Here is an 18,886-nt window from a genome sequence, read left to right on the forward strand (position 1 = left end):
AGGGTTGGTAAGTTGAGGGACGTAGATAGTTTGATTCCTTATCCTTAAAGAAAGAGAAGCAGCGCGTGCGGGACGCCAATGTAAGGGTTGTCTTCCTACGGACTCTCAGGACTGGCGCTCCCTGACACCTCCCATGGCCCGGGGCCAATCCTGACCTACTGAATGTATCACGTGCCTGCTGCTGTTGGCGTTGACTTTCCTAGGATCACTTCACAGGCTATACACCCTTATTCTCCAACTCCCCTATACAACAGAACATCTCACTTCAGAAAGCTTACAGAAACAGGTTTGCACAGGGTAGTGTGGCCGAGCGGTCTAAGGCGCTGGATTAAGGCTCCAGTCTCTTTGGAGGCGTGGGTTCGAATCCCACTGCTGCCAGTATTTTTCAACTCACAAATGTATTTTGTCTGCATCAGTGTCTCACTCTCTGCCTTCTGCACCTACGATCCACATAGCGAGAGGTGAGACTATGTAAAGTGGTGACGTATATATATAAGGGTAGCCAGACAGTGGGACCGAGCCTTCTTACTTTAAAAAACCACAATCTAAGGTGACAAGAATTGTATGGGTAAACAAACCAGCTGTGTTGAAGTCTAACTATAGAGGCGACGAGAGGGGTCACTGTGATGCTGAAAGTTCAGTGAGTGTAAACAGTAGAACGCTGTGTGATAAGTTTCCTTGCAGTGATGACAGCTCGCGTTTCTAAAGCAGAGAGCAAACATACAATGGGGAAGAAGAATAAATAAGGAAAGACATATATTATATGCAGACAGTTATTATACTTTGCTTTTCACCTGTAACTCGCTCAACTGTCGGTGAATGCTGCGTTACCCTGCATAGCCAGGTCACCACCGCAGGTGTCCACAGTGTTTGGCCAAGTTACTATAGTTGTGAGCTTGTAGATGTGAGGTAGTGTGGCTGAGCAGGCTAAACTGGCTAGATTTAGGCTCCAGTCTCTCTGGAGCCGTGGGCTTGAATCCCAACACTTTAAGTTTACTTGAACCAAATACTTTTGCCAAAAAGGTTCATGTAATAAATATTCATTAGGGTCGTGGTTGTGAGTATGACACTAATGGATAAAAGTGGACTAACAATGCTACAATTCCTGAGACTACCACTGCACTAACAGCCTGGGAGAGGTTTGAGCTAGATACAAGATACTTGCATGAGGGAACTAACTCGAAAGGGGAACTATCCACTGATGTTTTCTATCGCTTGCTGAGTGAGTATGTTGACACAATGGATGCAAAAGATTGTTTTGTGTGTACACAGATTCCTGTTTCGGTACAAGAGGGGGTTACCTATCATAGACTGTCATTAACATATGGGATACGTTGTAGTCTGTTACTAACAAGATTCTATAACCAGGAAGAGATTCAATATTTTTACTCAAATCATGATCTTGTGTTTTCTAATGTGCCTATCATAGAGGATGTGAGTGGGGTAGCTAAGTACTATAGCATAAAGTTAGTTAAAGGATTCTTTCAGGCGACATTAACAATTAGTACATCTTATGCACACCACAATAATTTGACATGTTTGCTTACACCTGTAGAGAAAAGCTTTTTAGATCACACGGAAGAGAGAAGAAGGGCATTGAAGGGTAAACTAGAGAAAGGATTACAGCAACGGGCCTTTACTAGTAGTGACGGTTATAGTGCAATTAGAGAACAAGGGAAGTTAGCTTTAGACGCACTACATGTAGGAAAGCTTTGCATATCCAAGACCAAATCATACTATGACAATGTGTTTGTGGGAATGAGTGAATGTAAGCGTGTGTTTTTGTTTCAGAGTAAATGGACGTTCATGTTAAATGGACAGGATCCAGCAATCCCCGGGATTTATTATATATGTGGACTTAATGCTTATTACCGTCTTCCAAAGGGATAGTATGGGACATGTTATTTGGGGATAGTTTTCCCAAAGATATATCAACTTGACGATTTGAAAAGGTTACCAAAATTGTCTGAATTACATCGTACTAGACATAAGAAAGAGACTGCTGCTGGTGTAGTAGGAGACATATTTGGACGATAATTTCTTCAGTGGGAGTTATTATGAACTCCATAAAGATTCAAAAGTTGTCTACTATTGAGGATAATATGCTGACAAACTTTTCAGTGGCTATACTCCTGATGGATACTGAACTTGCTGTGGAGGGGGCTATGACTCTTCAAAACAGGCTTGCTTTAGACATTCTTTTAGTGAAAAATGGCAGAGTTTGTAGATTGCTCAATGGGTGTAATTGTTGCGCTTACATACCAGATAATAGTAATGAGATTAGAAGTATGCTTACTAACTTGACTAGGGATAGTACGGACTTGAAGGATTTGAAAGAACCAGGTGTTTGGAAAAAGGTTGGGAAAGGATTTGCTTCAGTGGGAAATTGGATTAGTAACATTTGGCATGGGATATTGTCTAAAATAATACAGGGGATATTGATTGTTATAGATTGCTTATTTGGATCATGGGTGGCATGTAAAATTAGTAAAAGAATAAAATTGAAGATGGCGAAAAATAATAGGAGGAGGGAAGAAAAACAAAGGGAAAAATTATTCAGGGCAAGATCAAAGGGGAAACCAAGAAGGGAAGAGATTGATATGAGGGAATTTTAGTATGTAAAATTAGTAGGGAAGATTTGTGTGATGACAAGAGTCATCAGAGGAGGGATTGCTGGAGTGTGTCTTTTAAAATTAATATTAACATGAAAAGCTTACAATATATTGTGTAATGAAGCTGCATAAAAAATGTGTTAACGTAGAAATAATGCACACGTTTGAAATGTGCCCACGGGGAGTGGCTACCAATGTATACGAAGACTAATGAAAGTTATTAATGCTGAATTAATTATGTACTAATGTTTTTAATTTGTATTAACGTATCAAAATTGGAGTTATGTATTAGGAGTTTGTTCATTAAGCAGTAGGCCTTAGTTTAGCGAAGGTCTGTGCCTAGCTGCCTGGTCTCATATCAAACTGTCTTTTTCTAACGTACAATGTGCTATTTTCCTGAAGGACATGAAACTGTACTTTCCCAGAAGCTAGTGATGTGTGTAGCTGTAGTAAATTCTTTCTCATGGGACCCTACTTGCTCAAGGAGACATTCTTGCTGAATGCAACAGTGTAATTTGTAACAGGTGCAAGGCTGCCTGGAGTAGGAGAAAACAATGGAACTACTGACTGTAGTGTAAAATGTAACTTTTCTTACCTGTCATTCCAACCGATGAAAACGTCAATAACATGGGCCAATCAACGACATGAGAACTGTGGTTTGTGTAAAACTCTGGTGAAGATTATTGGACAGAGATGGCGATGCACCAATGATTATCCATTGAGGAATTAGGAGTAAATTAGACAGCTTTGATTTAACCACATGACCCGAGGAGAAATCAGGCATTTATTGGACATTCCACTCCAAGCCATTCATTGCCATTCTACTGAGCCATTTAGGCCATTTAGTTTGAGACTTTGCCGTTTGTTCGCCCTGTTACTCTAAACCACCCTTTACTTATTCCTTACCTGATACTTACTTCTCCTCTATATGAGGGAAGTTCTTGTTCCTTAGCTATGCCATACTGATACTTTGCCCTGTCCTTTCTTTGCTGATGATGCAAACGACTGATGTCCCGAGGACGAAGACTGACGCTGTTTGCTGATCCGTTGGATGGGTAACTATCTGATGAAAATTGTAATTGTCTGTTTGCCTTTTCTTTCTAGGTACCAACTGCTCTTTGATAGAGGCCATAGTTAGATGTTTTCCAAATTTGTGTTTGCTAAATTGTTTTGCATGAAGCCCAACATGCTGATGCTAATACGAGGTTATTTAAGGTGTTCACTAAAATCTGACGCAAATAGACAAATGACTGAGTTCTTGCTTTGTTGAACCATGCACTACTGAGACTTTGCTAAGTTGCTTCTTAATAATTATGTGTTAATACTGAGTGAATATTCTCTATGCATTGATTAATTGCGTTTCTAATTGCAAATCTGAAGAGTTACTAATGAGATGAATTGCTGATGAGATTAACAGAAATTACTTTAGATTGTAACCAGTAAGGAAATAAATATACTAACACTTAACTAAATTGGGGTGGTTATTCATGACTGAAATATCATGGTGTGTTCACTTTATTGACTCTCATTAAAGGTTATTGATTAGCATGCTGATTAGTTATTGCGATTGTTGTTGAGATATTGATCTATTGATTTGTGATGCCAAAAGACATCTCGTACTGGGAAGTCCCCGAACCTGGTCTAAAAGGTTCATCGACCTAGGCGTGTCTCCTTGTAAGTTTACTTATCAAGGCTCTGACGCACCTTCACTAATAAAAAGTAATCTGATCGCTTGCTGCGGAGTCATCGTCAACAAAAACTACCAAAATATTACTTCAATGTATTGTAATTACGACTGCCTCAGTTTTATGCATTACGTGAGTAGTCGGACAGCAATTTATTTAGCGCAAAAATATTTCTTGTTGATGCACGTACGTTTTTAAACTGAAGTGTCATAGCTGTAGCGGCAATACTCCCAGTTTAGGGGGTTTTATAAACTAAGTTTTACTTTCTCCTACTTAAAACTTTTTGCAGAACAATGCACATTAAATGGGAAGGCAGTTTTCCTTAATTGTGTACTATTTGCTGCCTAATGTTCACATGTAAGCACACCACCAATAACTGACACCTAGAGACTCGAAAGCGCCATACCAGTACAATATTTGTATGATATTGCACTTTAAATCCACGTACAACTGAATTAAAGCAATCTTAGCTCATTTGAGGGTAGTGTGATAGTACATCACATATGGATAGAACACGTTTGGAAAGTGTAATTTTCATGATTACATTACATTTAACATATAAATTCAAGCTGAAGTAGGGATGGACAACAAGGTCGTATAGAGCAAAGCTGAAGACAACAAGTTACCATAACAATCTGTAAATATATGCTCTTTATTATGTTTAGACAACTATCACCTAATAGAACACATTTTGGCTACCATATTTTGTACTCCTGAAACATGGTGTTTTGAAGACGAGGTGGCCGAGTGGTTAAGGCGATGGACTGCTAATCCATTGTGCTCTGCACGCGTGGGTTCGAATCCCATCCTTGTCGGTTTATTGTTCCGTCTTTAGTTTTTAGTATGTGGTAGGGCTGGGTTAACCCTATTTTATGTGAAAGTTAAATGACATATCCCATGGTATTTCCGGCAGTACAACGGCTCAGTTTGGAAACACCGCTCAGTTGAGTACTGTGCTTAGGCATTACTGTAAACAGCGCCAGCCGGGTTCTGCTCATGAATCACAAAATCTTTCCTGAGGCGGAGGGTTGGTAAGTTGAGGGACGTAGATAGTTTGATTCCTTATCCTTAAAGAAAGAGAAGCAGCGCGTGCGGGACGCCAATGTAAGGGTTGTCTTCCTACGGACTCTCAGGACTGGCACTCCCTGACACCTCCCATGGCCCGGGGCCAATCCTGACCTACTGAATGTATCACGTGTCTGCTGCTGTTGGCGTTGACTTTCCTAGGATCACTTCACAGGCTATACACCCTTATTCTCCAACTCCCCTATACAACAGAACATCTCACTTCAGAAAGCTTACAGAAACAGGTTTGCACAGGGTAGTGTGGCCGAGCGGTCTAAGGCGCTGGATTAAGGCTCCAGTCTCTTTGGAGGCGTGGGTTCGAATCCCACCGCTGCCAGTATTTTTCAACTCATAAACGTATTTTGTCTGCATCAGTGTCTCACTCTCTGCCTTCTGCACCTACGATCCACATAGCGAGAGGTGAGACTATGTAAAGTGGTGACGTAAATATATAAGGGTAGCCAGACAGTGGGACCGAGCCTTCTTATTTTAAAAAACCACAACCTAAGGTGACAAGAATTGTACCGGTAAACAAACCAGCTGTCTTGAAGTCTAGCTATAGAGGCGACGAGAGGGGTCACTGTGATGCTGAAAGTTCAGTGAGTGTAAACAGTAGAACGCTGTGTGATAAGTTTCCTTGCAGTGATCACAGCTCGCGTTTCTAAAGCAGAGAGCAAACATACAATGGGGAAGAAGAATAAATAAGGAAAGACATATATTATATGCAGACAGTTATTATACTTTGCTTTTCACCTGTAACTCGCTCAACTGTCGGTGAATGCTGCGTTACCCTGCATAGCCAGGTCACCACAGCGGGTGTCCACAGTGTTTGGCCAAGTTACTATAGTTGTGAGCTTGTAGATGTGAGGTAGTGTGGCTGAGCAGGCTAAACTGGCTAGATTTAGGCTCCAGTCTCTCTGGAGCCGTGGGCTTAAATCCCAACACTTTAAGTTTACTTGAACCAAATACTTTTGCCAAAAAGGTTCATGTAATAAATATTCATTAGGGTCGTGGTTGTGAGTATGACACTAATGGATAAAAGTGGACTAACAATGCTACAATTCCTGAGACTACCACTGCACTAACAGCCTGGGAGAGGTTTGAGCTGGATACAAGATACTTGCATGAGGGAACTAACTCGAAAGGGGAACTATCCACTGATGTTTTCTATCGCTTGCTGAGTGAGTATGTTGACACAATGGATGCAAAAGATTGTTTTGTGTGTACACAGATTCCTGTTTCGGTACAAGAGGGGGTTACCTATCATAGACTGTCATTAACATATGGGATACGTTGTAGTCTGTTACTAACAAGATTCTATAACCAGGAAGAGATTCAATATTTTTACTCAAATCATGATCTTGTGTTTTCTAATGTGCCTATCATAGAGGATGTGAGTGGGGTAGCTAAGTACTATAGCATAAAGTTAGTTAAAGGATTCTTTCAGGCGACATTAACAATTAGTACATCTTATGCACACCACAATAATTTGACATGTTTGCTTACACCTGTAGAGAAAAGCTTTTTAGATCACACGGAAGAGAGAAGAAGGGCATTGAAGGGTAAACTAGAGAAAGGATTACAGAAACGGGCCTTTGCTAGTAGTGACGGTTATAGTGCAATTAGAGAACAAGGGAAGTTAGCTTTAGACGCACTACATGTAGGAAAGCTTTGCATATCCAAGACCAAATCATACTATGACAATGTGTTTGTGGGAATGAGTGAATGTAAGCGTGTGTTTTTGTTTCAGAGTAAATGGACGTTCATGTTAAATGTACAGGATCCAGCAATCCCCGGGATTTATTATATATGTGGACTTAATGCTTATTACCGTCTTCCAAAGGGATAGTATGGGACATGTTATTTGGGGATAGTTTTCCCAAAGATATATCAACTTGACGATTTGAAAAGGTTACCAAAATTGTCTGAATTACATCGTACTAGACATAGGAAAGAGACTGCTGCTGGTGTAGTAGGAGACATATTTGGGACGATAATTTCTTCAGTGGGAGTTATTATGAACTCCATAAAGATTCAAAAGTTGTCTACTATTGAGGATAATATGCTGACAAACTTTTCAGGGGCTATACTCCTGATGGATACTGAACTTGCTGCGGAGGGGGCTATGACTCTTCAAAACAGGCTTGCTTTAGACATTCTTTTAGTGAAAAATGGCAGAGTTTGTAGATTGCTCAATGGGTGTAATTGTTGCGCTTACATACCAGATAATAGTAATGAGATTAGAAGTATGCTTACTAACTTGACTAGGGATAGTACGGACTTGAAGGATTTGAAAGAACCAGGTGTTTGGAAAAAGGTTGGGAAAGGATTTGCTTCAGTGGGAAATTGGATTAGTAACATTTGGCATGGGATATTGTCTAAAATAATACAGGGGATATTGATTGTTATAGATTGCTTATTTGGATCATGGGTGGCATGTAAAATTAGTAAAAGAATAAAATTGAAGATGGCGAAAAATAATAGGAGGAGGGAAGAAAAACAAAGGGAAAAATTATTCAGGGCAAGATCAAAGGGGAAACCAAGAAGGGAAGAGATTGATATGAGGGAATTTTAGTATGTAAAATTAGTAGGGAAGATTTGTGTGATGACAAGAGTCATCAGAGGAGAGATTGCTGGAGTGTGTCTTTTAAAATTAATATTAACATGAAAAGCTTACAATATATTGTGTAATGAAGCTGCATAAAAAATGTGTTAACGTAGAACTAATGCACACGTTTGAAATGTGCCCACGGGGAGTGGCTACCAATGTATACGAAGACTAATGAAAGTTATTAATGCTGAATTAATTATGTACTAATGTTTTTAATTTGTATTAACGTATCAAAATTGGAGTTATGTATTAGGAGTTTGTTCATTAAGCAGTAGGCCTTAGTTTAGCGAAGGTCTGTGCCTAGCTGCCTGGTCTCATATCAAACTGTCTTTTTCTAACGTACAATGTGCTATTTTCCTGAAGGACATGAAACTGTACTTTCCCAGAAGCTAGTGATGTGTGTAGCTGTAGTAAATTCTTTCTCATGGGACCCTACTTGCTCAAGGAGACATTCTTGCTGAATGCAACAGTGTAATTTGTAACAGGTGCAAGGCTGCCTGGAGTAGGAGAAAACAATGGAACTACTGACTGTAGCGTAAAATGTAACTTTTCTTACCTGTCATTCCAACCGATGAAAACGTCAATAACATGGGCCAATCAACGACATGAGAACTGTGGTTTGTGTAAAACTCTGGTGAAGATTATTGGACAGAGATGGCGATGCACCAATGATTATCCATTGAGGAATTAGGAGTAAATTAGACAGCTTTGATTTAACCACATGACCCGAGGAGAAATCAGGCATTTATTGGACATTCCACTCCAAGCCATTCTTTGCCATTCTACTGAGCCATTTAGGCCATTTAGTTTGAGACTTTGCCGTTTGTTCACCCTGTTACTCTAAACCACCCTTTACTTATTCCTTACCTGATACTTACTTCTCCTCTATATGAGGGAAGTTCTTGTTCCTTAGCTATGCCATACTGATACTTTGCCCTGTCCTTTCTTTGCTGATGATGCAAACGACTGATGTCCCGAGGACGAAGACTGACGCTGTTTGCTGATCCGTTGGATGGGTAACTATCTGATGAAAATTGTAATTGTCTGTTTGCCTTTTCTTTCTAGGTACCAACTGCTCTTTGATAGAGGCCATAGTTAGATGTTTTCCAAATTTGTGTTTGCTAAATTGTTTTGCATGAAGCCCAACATGCTGATGCTAATACGAGGTTATTTAAGGTGTTCACTAAAATCTGACGCAAATAGACAAATGACTGAGTTCTTGCTTTGTTGAACCATGCACTACTGAGACTTTGCTAAGTTGCTTCTTAATAATTATGTGTTAATACTGAGTGAATATTCTCTATGCATTGATTAATTGCGTTTCTAATTGCAAATCTGAAGAGTTACTAATGAGATGAATTGCTGATGAGATTAACAGAAATGACTTTAGATTGTAACCAGTAGGGAAATAAATATACTAACACTTAACTAAATTGGGGAGGTTATTCACGACTGAAATATCATGGTGTGTTCACTTTATTGACTCTCATTAAAGGTTATTGATTAGCATGCTGATTAGTTATTGCGATTGTTGTTGAGATATTGATCTATTGATTTGTGATGCCAAAAGACATCTCGTACTGGGAAGTCCCCGAACCTGGTCTAAAAGGTTCATCGACCTAGGCGTGTCTCCTTGTAAGTTTACTTATCAAGGCTCTGACGCACCTTCACTAATAAAAAGTAATCTGATCGCTTGCTGCGGAGTCATCGTCAACAAAAACTACCAAAATATTACTTCAATGTATTGTAATTACGACTGCCTCAGTTTTATGCATTACGTGAGTAGTCGGACAGCAATTTATTTAGCGCAAAAATATTTCTTGTTGATGCACGTACGTTTTTAAACTGAAGTGTCATAGCTGTAGCGGCAATACTCCCAGTTTAGGTGGTTTTATAAACTAAGTTTTACTTTCTCCTACTTAAAACTTTTTGCAGAACAATGCACATTAAATGGGAAGGCAGTTTTCCTTAATTGTGTACTATTTGCTGCCTAATGTTGACATGTAAGCACACCATCAATAACTGACACCTAGAGACTCGAAAGCGCCATACCAGTACAATATTTGTATGATATTGCAGTTTAAATCCACGTACAACTGAATTAAAGCAATCTTAGCTCATTTGAGGGTAGTGTGATAGTACATCACATATGGATAGAACATGTTTGGAAAGTGTAATATTCATGATTACATTACATTTAACATATAAATTCAAGCTGAAGTAGGGATGGACAACAAGGTCGTATAGAGCAAAGCTGAAGACAACAAGTTACCATAACAATCTGTAAATATATGCTCTTTATTATGTTTAGACAACTATCACCTAATAGAACACATTTTGGCTACCATATTTTGTACTCCTGAAACATGGTGTTTTGAAGACGAGGTGGCCGAGTGGTTAAGGCGATGGACTGCTAATCCATTGTGCTCTGCACGCGTGGGTTCGAATCCCATCCTCGTCGGTTTATTGTTCCATCTTTAGTTTTTAGTATGTGGTAGGGCTGGGTTAACCCTATTTTATGTGAAAGTTAAATGACATATCCCATGGTATTTCCGGCAGTACAACGGCTCAGTTTGGAAACACCGCTCAGTTGAGTACTGTGCTTAGGCATTACTGTAAACAGCGCCAGCCGGGTTCTGCTCATGAATCACAAAATCTTTCCTGAGGCGGAGGGTTGGTAAGTTGAGGGACGTAGATAGTTTGATTCCTTATCCTTAAAGAAAGAGAAGCAGCGCGTGCGGGACGCCAATGTAAGGGTTGTGTTCCTACGGACTCTCAGGACTGGCACTCCCTGACACCTCCCATGGCCCGGGGCCAATCCTGACCTACTGAATGTATCACGTGTCTGCTGCTGTTGGCGTTGACTTTCCTAGGATCACTTCACAGGCTATACACCCTTATTCTCCAACTCCCCTATACAACAGAACATCACTCTTCAGAAAGCTTACAGAAACATGTTTGCACAGGGTAGAGTGGCCGAGCGGTCTAAGGCGCTGGATTAAGGCTCCAGTCTCTTTGGAGGCGTGGGTTCGAATCCCACCACTGCCAGTATTTTTCAACTCACAAACGTATTTTGTCTGCATCAGTGTCTCACTCTCTGTCTTCTGCACCTACGATCCACATAGCGAGAGGTGAGACTATGTAAAGTGGTGACGTATATATATAAGGGTAGCCAGACAGTGGGACCGAGCCTTCTTATTTAAAAAAACCACAACCTAAGGTGACAAGAATTGTATCGGTAAACAAACCAGCTGTCTTGAAGTCTAACTATAGAGGCGACGAGAGGGGTCACTGTGATGCTGAAAGTTCAGTGAGTGTAAACAGTAGAACGCTGTGTGATACGTTTCCTTGCAGTGATGACAGCTCGCGTTTCTAAAGCAGAGAGCAAACATACAATGGGGAAGAAGAATAAATAAGGAAAGACATATATTATATGCAGACAGTTATTATACTTTGCTTTTCACCTGTAACTCGCTCAACTGTCGGTGAATGCTGCGTTACCCTGCATAGCCAGGTCACCACAGCGGGTGTCCACAGTGTTTGGCCAAGTTACTATAGTTGTGAGCTTGTAGATGTGAGGTAGCGTGGCTGAGCAGGCTAAACTGGCTAGATTTAGGCTCCAGTCTCTCTGGAGCCGTGGGCTTGAATCCCAACACTTTAAGTTTACTTGAACCAAATACTTTTGCAAAAAAGGTTCATGTAATAAATATTCATTAGGGTCGTGGTTGTGAGTATGACACTAATGGATAAAAGTGGGACTAACAATGCTACCATTCCTGAGACTACCACTGCACTAACAGCCTGGGAGAGGTTTGAACTGGATACAAGATACTTGCATGAGGGAACTAACTCGAAAGGGGAACTATCCACTGATGTTTTCTATCGCTTGCTGAGTGAGTATGTTGACACAATGGATGCAAAAGATTGTTTTGTGTGTACACAGATTCCTGTTTCGTTACAAGAGGGGGTTACCTATCATAGACTGTCATTAACATATGGGATACGTTGTAGTCTGTTACTAACAAGATTCTAAAACCAGGAAGAGATTCAATATTTTTACTCAAATCATGATCTTGTGTTTTCTAATGTGCCTATCATAGAGGATGTGAGTGGGGTAGCTAAGTACTATAGCATAAAGTTAGTTAAAGGATTCTTTCAGGCGACATTAACAATTAGTACATCTTATGCACACCACAATAATTTGACATGTTTGCTTACACCTGTAGAGAAAAGCTTTTTAGATCACACGGAAGAGAGAAGAAGGGCATTGAAGGGTAAACTAGAGAAAGGATTACAGCAACGGGCCTTTGCTAGTAGTGACGGTTATAGTGCAATTAGAGAACAAGGGAAGTTAGCTTTAGACGCACTACATGTAGGAAAGCTTTGCATATCCAAGACGAAATCATACTATGACAATGTGTTTGTGGGAATGAGTGAATGTAAGCGTGTGTTTTTGTTTCAGAGTAAATGGACGTTCATGTTAAATGGACAGGATCCAGCAATCCCCGGGATTTATTATATATGTGGACTTAATGCTTATTACCGTCTTCCAAAGGGATAGTATGGGACATGTTATTTGGGGATAGTTTTCCCAAAGATATATCAACTTGACGATTTGAAAAGCTTACCAAAATTGTCTGAATTACATCGTACTAGACATAAGAAAGAGACTGCTGCTGGTGTAGTAGGAGACATATTTGGGACGATAATTTCTTCAGTGGGAGTTATTATGAACTCCATAAAGATTCAAAAGTTGTCTACTATTGAGGATAACATGCTGACAAACTTTTCAGGGGCTATACTCCTGATGGATACTGAACTTGCTGCGGAGGGGGCTATGACTCTTCAAAACAGGCTTGCTTTAGACATTCTTTTAGTGAAAAATGGCAGAGTTTGTAGATTGCTCAATGGGTGTAATTGTTGCGCTTACATACCAGATAATAGTAATGAGATTAGAAGTATGCTTACTAACTTGACTAGGGATAGTACGGACTTGAAGGATTTGAAAGAACCAGGTGTTTGGAAAAAGGTTGGGAAAGGATTTGCTTCAGTGGGAAATTGGATTAGTAACATTTGGCATGGAATATTGTCTAAAATAATACAGGGGATATTCATTGTTATAGATTGCTTATTTGGATCATGGGTGGCATGTAAAATTAGTAAAAGAATAAAATTGAAGATGGCGAAAAATAATAGGAGGAGGGAAGAAAAACAAAGGGAAAAATTATTCAGGGCAAGATCAAAGGGGAAACCAAGAAGGGAAGAGATTGATATGAGGGAATTTTAGTATGTAAAATTAGTAGGGAAGATTTGTGTGATGACAAGAGTCATCAGAGGAGGGATTGCTGGAGTGTGTCTTTTAAAATTAATATTAACATGAAAAGCTTATAATATATTGTGTAATGAAGCTGCATAAAAAATGTGTTAACGTAGAAATAATGCACACGTTTGAAATGTGCTCACGGGGAGTGGCTACCAATGTATACGAAGACTAATGAAAGTTATTAATGCTGAATTAATTATGTACTAATGTTTTTAATTTGTATTAACATATCAAAATTGGAGTTATGTATTAGGAGTTTGTTAATTAAGCAGTAGGTCTTAGTTTAGCGAAGGTCTGTGCCTAGCTGCCTGGTCTCATATTAAACTGTCTTTTTCTAACGTGCAATGTGCTATTTTCCTGAAGGACATGAAACTGTACTTTACCAGAAGCTAGAGATGTGTGTAGCTGTAGTAAATTCTTTCTCATGGGACCCTACTTGCTCAAGGAGACATTCTTGCTGAATGCAACAGTGTAATTTGTAACAGGTGCAAGGCTGCCTGGAGTAGGAGAAAACAATGGAACTACTGACTGTAGAGTAAAATGTAACTTTTCTCATCTGACATTCCAACCGATGAAAACGTCAATAACATGGGCCAATCAACGACATGAGAACTGTGGTTTGTGTAAAACTCTGGTGAAGATTATTGGACAGAGATGGCGATGCACCAATGATTATCCATTGAGGAATTAGGAGTAAATTAGACAGTTTTGATTTAACCACATGACCCGAGGAGAAATCAGGCATTTATTGGACATTCCACTCCAAGCCATTCTTTGCCATTCTTCTGAGCCATTTAGGCCATTTCGTTTGAGACTTTGCCGTTTGTTCGCCCTGTTACTCTAAACCACCCTTTACTTATTCCTTACCTGATACTTACTTCTCCTCTATATGAGGGAAGTTCTTGTTCCTTAGCTATGCCATACTGATACTTTGCCCTGTCCTTTCTTTGCTGATGATGCAAACGACTGATGTCCCGAGAACGAAGACTGACGCTGTTTGCTGATCCGTTGGATGGGTAACTATCTGATGAAAATTGTAATTGTCTGTTTGCCTTTTCTTTCTAGGTACCAACTGCTCTTTGATAGAGGCCATAGTTAGATGTTTTCCAAATTTGTGTTTGCTAAATAGTTTTGCATGAAGCCCAACATGCTGATGCTAATACGAGGTTATTTAAGGTGTTCACTAAAATCTGACGCAAATAGAAAAATGACTGAGTTCTTGCTTTGTTGAACCATGCACTACTGAGACTTTGCTAAGTTGCTTCTTAATAATTATGTGTTAATACTGAGTGAATATTCTCTATGCATTGATTAATTGCGTTTCTAATTGCAAATCTGAAGAGTTACTAATGAGATGAATTGCTGATGAGATTAACAGAAATGACTTTAGATTGTAACCAGTAGGGAAATACATATCCTAACACTTAACTAAATTGGTGTGGTTATTCATGACTGAAAGATCATGGTGTGTTCACTTTATTGACTCTCATTAAAGGTTATTGATTAGCATGCTGATTAGTTATTGCGATTGTTGTTGAGATATTGATCTATTGATTTGCGATGCTAAAAGACATCTCGTACTGGGAAGTCCCCGAACCTGGTCTAAAAGGTTCATCGACCTAGGCGTGTCTCCTTGTAAGTTTACTTATCAAGGCTCTGACGCGCCTTCACTAATAAAAAGTAATCTGATTGCTTGCTGCGGAGTCATCGTCAACAAAAACTACCAAAATATTACTTCAATGTATTGTAATTACGACTGCCTCAGTTTTATGCATTACGTGAGTAGTCGGACAGCAATTTATTTAGCGCAAAAATATTTCTTGTTGATGCACGTACGTTTTTAAACTGAAGTGTCATAGCTGTAGCGGCAATACTCCCAGTTTAGGTGGTTTTATAAACTAAGTTTTACTTTCTCCTACTTAAAACTTTTTGCAGAACAATGCACATTAAATGGGAAGGCAGTTTTCCTTAATTGTGTACTATTTGCTGCCTAATGTTGACATGTAAGCACACCACCAATAACTGACACCTAGAGACTCGAAAGCGCCATACCAGTACAATATTTGTATGATATTGCACTTTAAATCCACGTACAACTGAATTAAAGCAATCTTAGCTCATTTGAGGGTAGTGTGATAGTACATCACATATGGATAGAACACGTTTGGAAAGTATAATTTTCATGATTACATTACATTTAACATATAAATTCAAGCTGAAGTAGGGATGGACAACAAGGTCGTATAGAGCAAAGCTGAAGACAACAAGTTACCATAACAATCTGTAAATATGTGCTCTTTATTATGTTTAGACAACTATCACCTAATAGAACACATTTTGGCTACCATATTTTGTACTCCTGAAACATGATGTTTTGAAGACGAGGTGGCCGAGTGGTTAAGGCGATGGACTGCTAATCCATTGTGCTCTGCACGTGTGGGTTCGAATCCCATCCTCGTCGGTTTATTGTTCCGTCTTTAGTTTTTAGTAGGTGGTAGGGCTGGGTTAACCCTATTTTATGTGAAAGTTAAATGACATATCCTATGGTATTTCCAGCAGTACAACGGCTCAGTTTGGAAACACCGCTCAGTTGAGTACTGTGCTTAGGCATTACTGTAAACAGCGCCAGCCGGGCTCTGCTCATGAATCACAAAATCTTTCCTGAGGCGCAGGGTTGATAAGTTGAGGGACGTAGATAGTTTGATTCCTTATCCTTAAAGAAAGAGAAGCAGCGCGTGCGGGACGCCAATGTAAGGGTTGTCTTCCTACGGACTCTCAGGACTGGCGCTCCCTGACACCTCCCATGGCCCGGGGCCAATCCTGACCTACTGAATGTATCACATGCCTGCTGCTGTTGGCGTTGACTTTCCTAGGATCACTTCACAGGCTATACACCCTTATTCTCCAACTCCCCTATACAACAGAACATCTCACTTCAGAAAGCTTACAGAAACAGGTTTGTACAGGGTATTGTGGCCGAGAGGTCTAAGGCGCTGGATTAAGGCTCCAGTCTCTTTGGAGGCGTGGGTTCGAATCCCACTGCTGCCAGTATTTTTCAACTCACAAACGTATTTTGTCTGCATCAGTGTCTCACTCTCTGCCTTCTGCACCTACGATCCACATAGCGAGAGGTGAGACTATGTAAAGTGGTGACGTATATATATAAGGGTAGCCAGACAGTGGGACCGAGCCTTCTTATTTTAAAAAACCACAACCTAAGGTGACAAGAATTGTATCGGTAAACAAACCAGCTGTCTTGAAGTCTAACTATAGAGGCGACGAGAGGGGTCACTGTGATGCTGAAAGTTCAGTGAGTGTAAACAGTAGAACGCTGTGTGATACGTTTCCTTGCAGTGATGACAGCTCGCGTTTCTAAAGCAGAGAGCAAACATACAAATGGGACGAAGAATAAATAAGGAAAGATATATATTATATGCAGGCAGTTATTATACTTTGCTTTTCACCTGTAACTCGCTTAACTGTCGGTGAATGCTGCGTTACCCTGCATAGCCAGGTCACCACAGCGGGTGTCCACAGTGTTTGGCCAAGTTACTATAGTTGTGAGCTTGTAGATGTGAGGTAGCGTGGCTGAGCAGGCTAAACTGGCTAGATTTATGCTCCAGTCTCTCTGGAGCCGTGGGCTTGAATCCCAACACTTTAAGTTTACTTGAACCAAATACTTTTGCAAAAACGGTTCATGTAATAAATATTCATTAGGGTCGTGGTTGTGAGTATGACACTAATGGATAAAAGTGAGACTAACAATGCTACAATTCCTGAGACTACCACTGCACTAACAGCCTGGGAGAGGTTTGAGCTGGATACAAGATACTTGCATGAGGGAACTAACTCGAAAGGGGAACTATCCACTGATGTTTTCTATCGCTTGCTGAGTGAGTATGTTGACACAATGGATGCAAAAGATTGTTTTGTGTGTACACAGATTCCTGTTTCGGTACAAGAGGGGGTTACCTATCATAGACTGTCATTAACATATGGATACGTTGTAGTCTGTTACTAACAAGATTCTATAACCAGGAAGAGATTCAATATTTTTACTCAAATCATGATCTTGTGTTTTCTAATGTGCCTATCATAGAGGATGTGAGTGGGGTAGCTAAGTACTATAGCATAAAGTTAGTTAAAGGATTCTTTAAGGCGACATTAACAATTAGTACATCTTATGAACACCACAATAATTTGACATGTTTGCTTACACCTGTAGAGAAAAACTTTTTAGATCACACGGAAGAGAGAAGAAGGGCATTGAAGGGTAAACTAGAGAAAGGATTAGAGCAACGGGCCTTTGCTAGTAGTGACGGTTATAGTGCAATTAGAGAACAAGGGAAGTTAGCTTTAGACGCACTACATGTAGGAAAGCTTTGCATATCCAAGACCAAATCATACTATGACAATGTGTTTGTGGGAATGAGTGAATGTAAGCGTGTGTTTTTGTTTCAGAGTAAATGGACGTTCATGTTAAATGGACAGGATCCAGCAATCCCCGGGATTTATTATATATGTGGACTTAATGCTTATTACCGTCTTCCAAAGGGATAGTATAGGACATGTTATTTGGGGATAGTTTTCCCAAAGATATATCAACTTGACGATTTGAAAAGGTTACCAAAATTGTCTGAATTACATCGTACTAGACATAAGAAAGATACTGCTGCTGGTGTAGTAGGAGACATATTTGGGACGATAATTTCTTCAGTGGGAGTTATTATGAACTCCATAAAGATTCAAAAGTTGTCTACTATTGAGGATAACATGCTGACAAACTTTTCAGGGGCTATACTCCTGATGGATACTGAACTTGCTGCGGAGGGGGCTATGACTCTTCAAAACAGGCTTGCTTTAGACATTCTTTTAGTGAAAAATGGCAGAGTTTGTAGATTGCTCAATGGGTGTAATTGTTGCGCTTACACACCAGATAATAGTAATGAGATCAGAAGTATGCTTACTAACTTGGCTAGGGATAGTACGGACTTGAAGGATTTGAAAGAACCAGGTGTTTGGAAAAAGGTTGGGAAAGGATTTGCTTCAGTGGGAAATTGGATTAGTAACATTTGGCATGGGATATTGTCTAAAATAATACAGGGGATATTGATTGTTATAGATTGCTTATTTGGATCATGGGTGGCATGTAAAATTAGTAAAAGAATAAAATTGAAGATGGCGAAAAATAATAGGAGGAGGGAAGAAAAACAAAGGGAAAAATTATTCAGGGCAAGATCAAAGGGAAAACCAAGAAGGGAAGAGATTGATATGAGGGAATTTTAGAATGAAAAATTAGTAGGGAAGATTTGTGTGATGACAAGAGTCATCAGAGGAGGGATTGCTGGAGTGTGTCTTTTAAAATTAATATTAACATGAAAAGCTTACAATATATTGTGTAATGAAGCTGCATAAAAAATGTGTTAACGTAGAAATAATGCACAAGTTTGAAATGTGCCCACGGGTAGTGGCTACCAATGTATACGAAGACTAATGAAAGTTATTAATGCTGAATTAATTATGTACTAATGTTTTTAATTTGTATTAACATATCAAAATTGGAGTTATGTATTAGGAGTTTGTTCATTAA

General features: G+C 39.6%; 7 non-coding genes across 7 annotated transcripts; all 7 read left to right on the top strand.

Annotated features, from left to right (window-relative positions):
• The first annotated feature begins 296 nt into the window (after window positions 1–296).
• On the top strand, window positions 297–378 carry TRNAL-AAG (transfer RNA leucine (anticodon AAG)). Its single transcript has one exon. It is a non-coding gene; the product is annotated as a tRNA-Leu (tRNA).
• A 4,652-nt stretch (window positions 379–5,030) lies between these two features.
• On the top strand, window positions 5,031–5,112 carry TRNAS-GCU (transfer RNA serine (anticodon GCU)). Its single transcript has one exon. It is a non-coding gene; the product is annotated as a tRNA-Ser (tRNA).
• Window positions 5,113–5,617: 505 nt separating this feature from the next.
• TRNAL-AAG (transfer RNA leucine (anticodon AAG)) lies at window positions 5,618–5,699 on the top strand. Its single transcript has one exon. It is a non-coding gene; the product is annotated as a tRNA-Leu (tRNA).
• A 4,653-nt stretch (window positions 5,700–10,352) lies between these two features.
• On the top strand, window positions 10,353–10,434 carry TRNAS-GCU (transfer RNA serine (anticodon GCU)). Its single transcript has one exon. It is a non-coding gene; the product is annotated as a tRNA-Ser (tRNA).
• Window positions 10,435–10,939: 505 nt separating this feature from the next.
• TRNAL-AAG (transfer RNA leucine (anticodon AAG)) lies at window positions 10,940–11,021 on the top strand. Its single transcript has one exon. It is a non-coding gene; the product is annotated as a tRNA-Leu (tRNA).
• A 4,654-nt stretch (window positions 11,022–15,675) lies between these two features.
• TRNAS-GCU (transfer RNA serine (anticodon GCU)) lies at window positions 15,676–15,757 on the top strand. The gene has a single exon. It is a non-coding gene; the product is annotated as a tRNA-Ser (tRNA).
• Window positions 15,758–16,262: 505 nt separating this feature from the next.
• Window positions 16,263–16,344, top strand: TRNAL-AAG (transfer RNA leucine (anticodon AAG)). The gene has a single exon. It is a non-coding gene; the product is annotated as a tRNA-Leu (tRNA).
• Window positions 16,345–18,886: the final 2,542 nt, after the last annotated feature.

The sequence above is a fragment of the Pleurodeles waltl genome, chromosome 12, assembly GCF_031143425.1.
Source record: "Pleurodeles waltl isolate 20211129_DDA chromosome 12, aPleWal1.hap1.20221129, whole genome shotgun sequence".
Lineage (NCBI taxonomy): Eukaryota > Metazoa > Chordata > Amphibia > Caudata > Salamandridae > Pleurodeles > Pleurodeles waltl.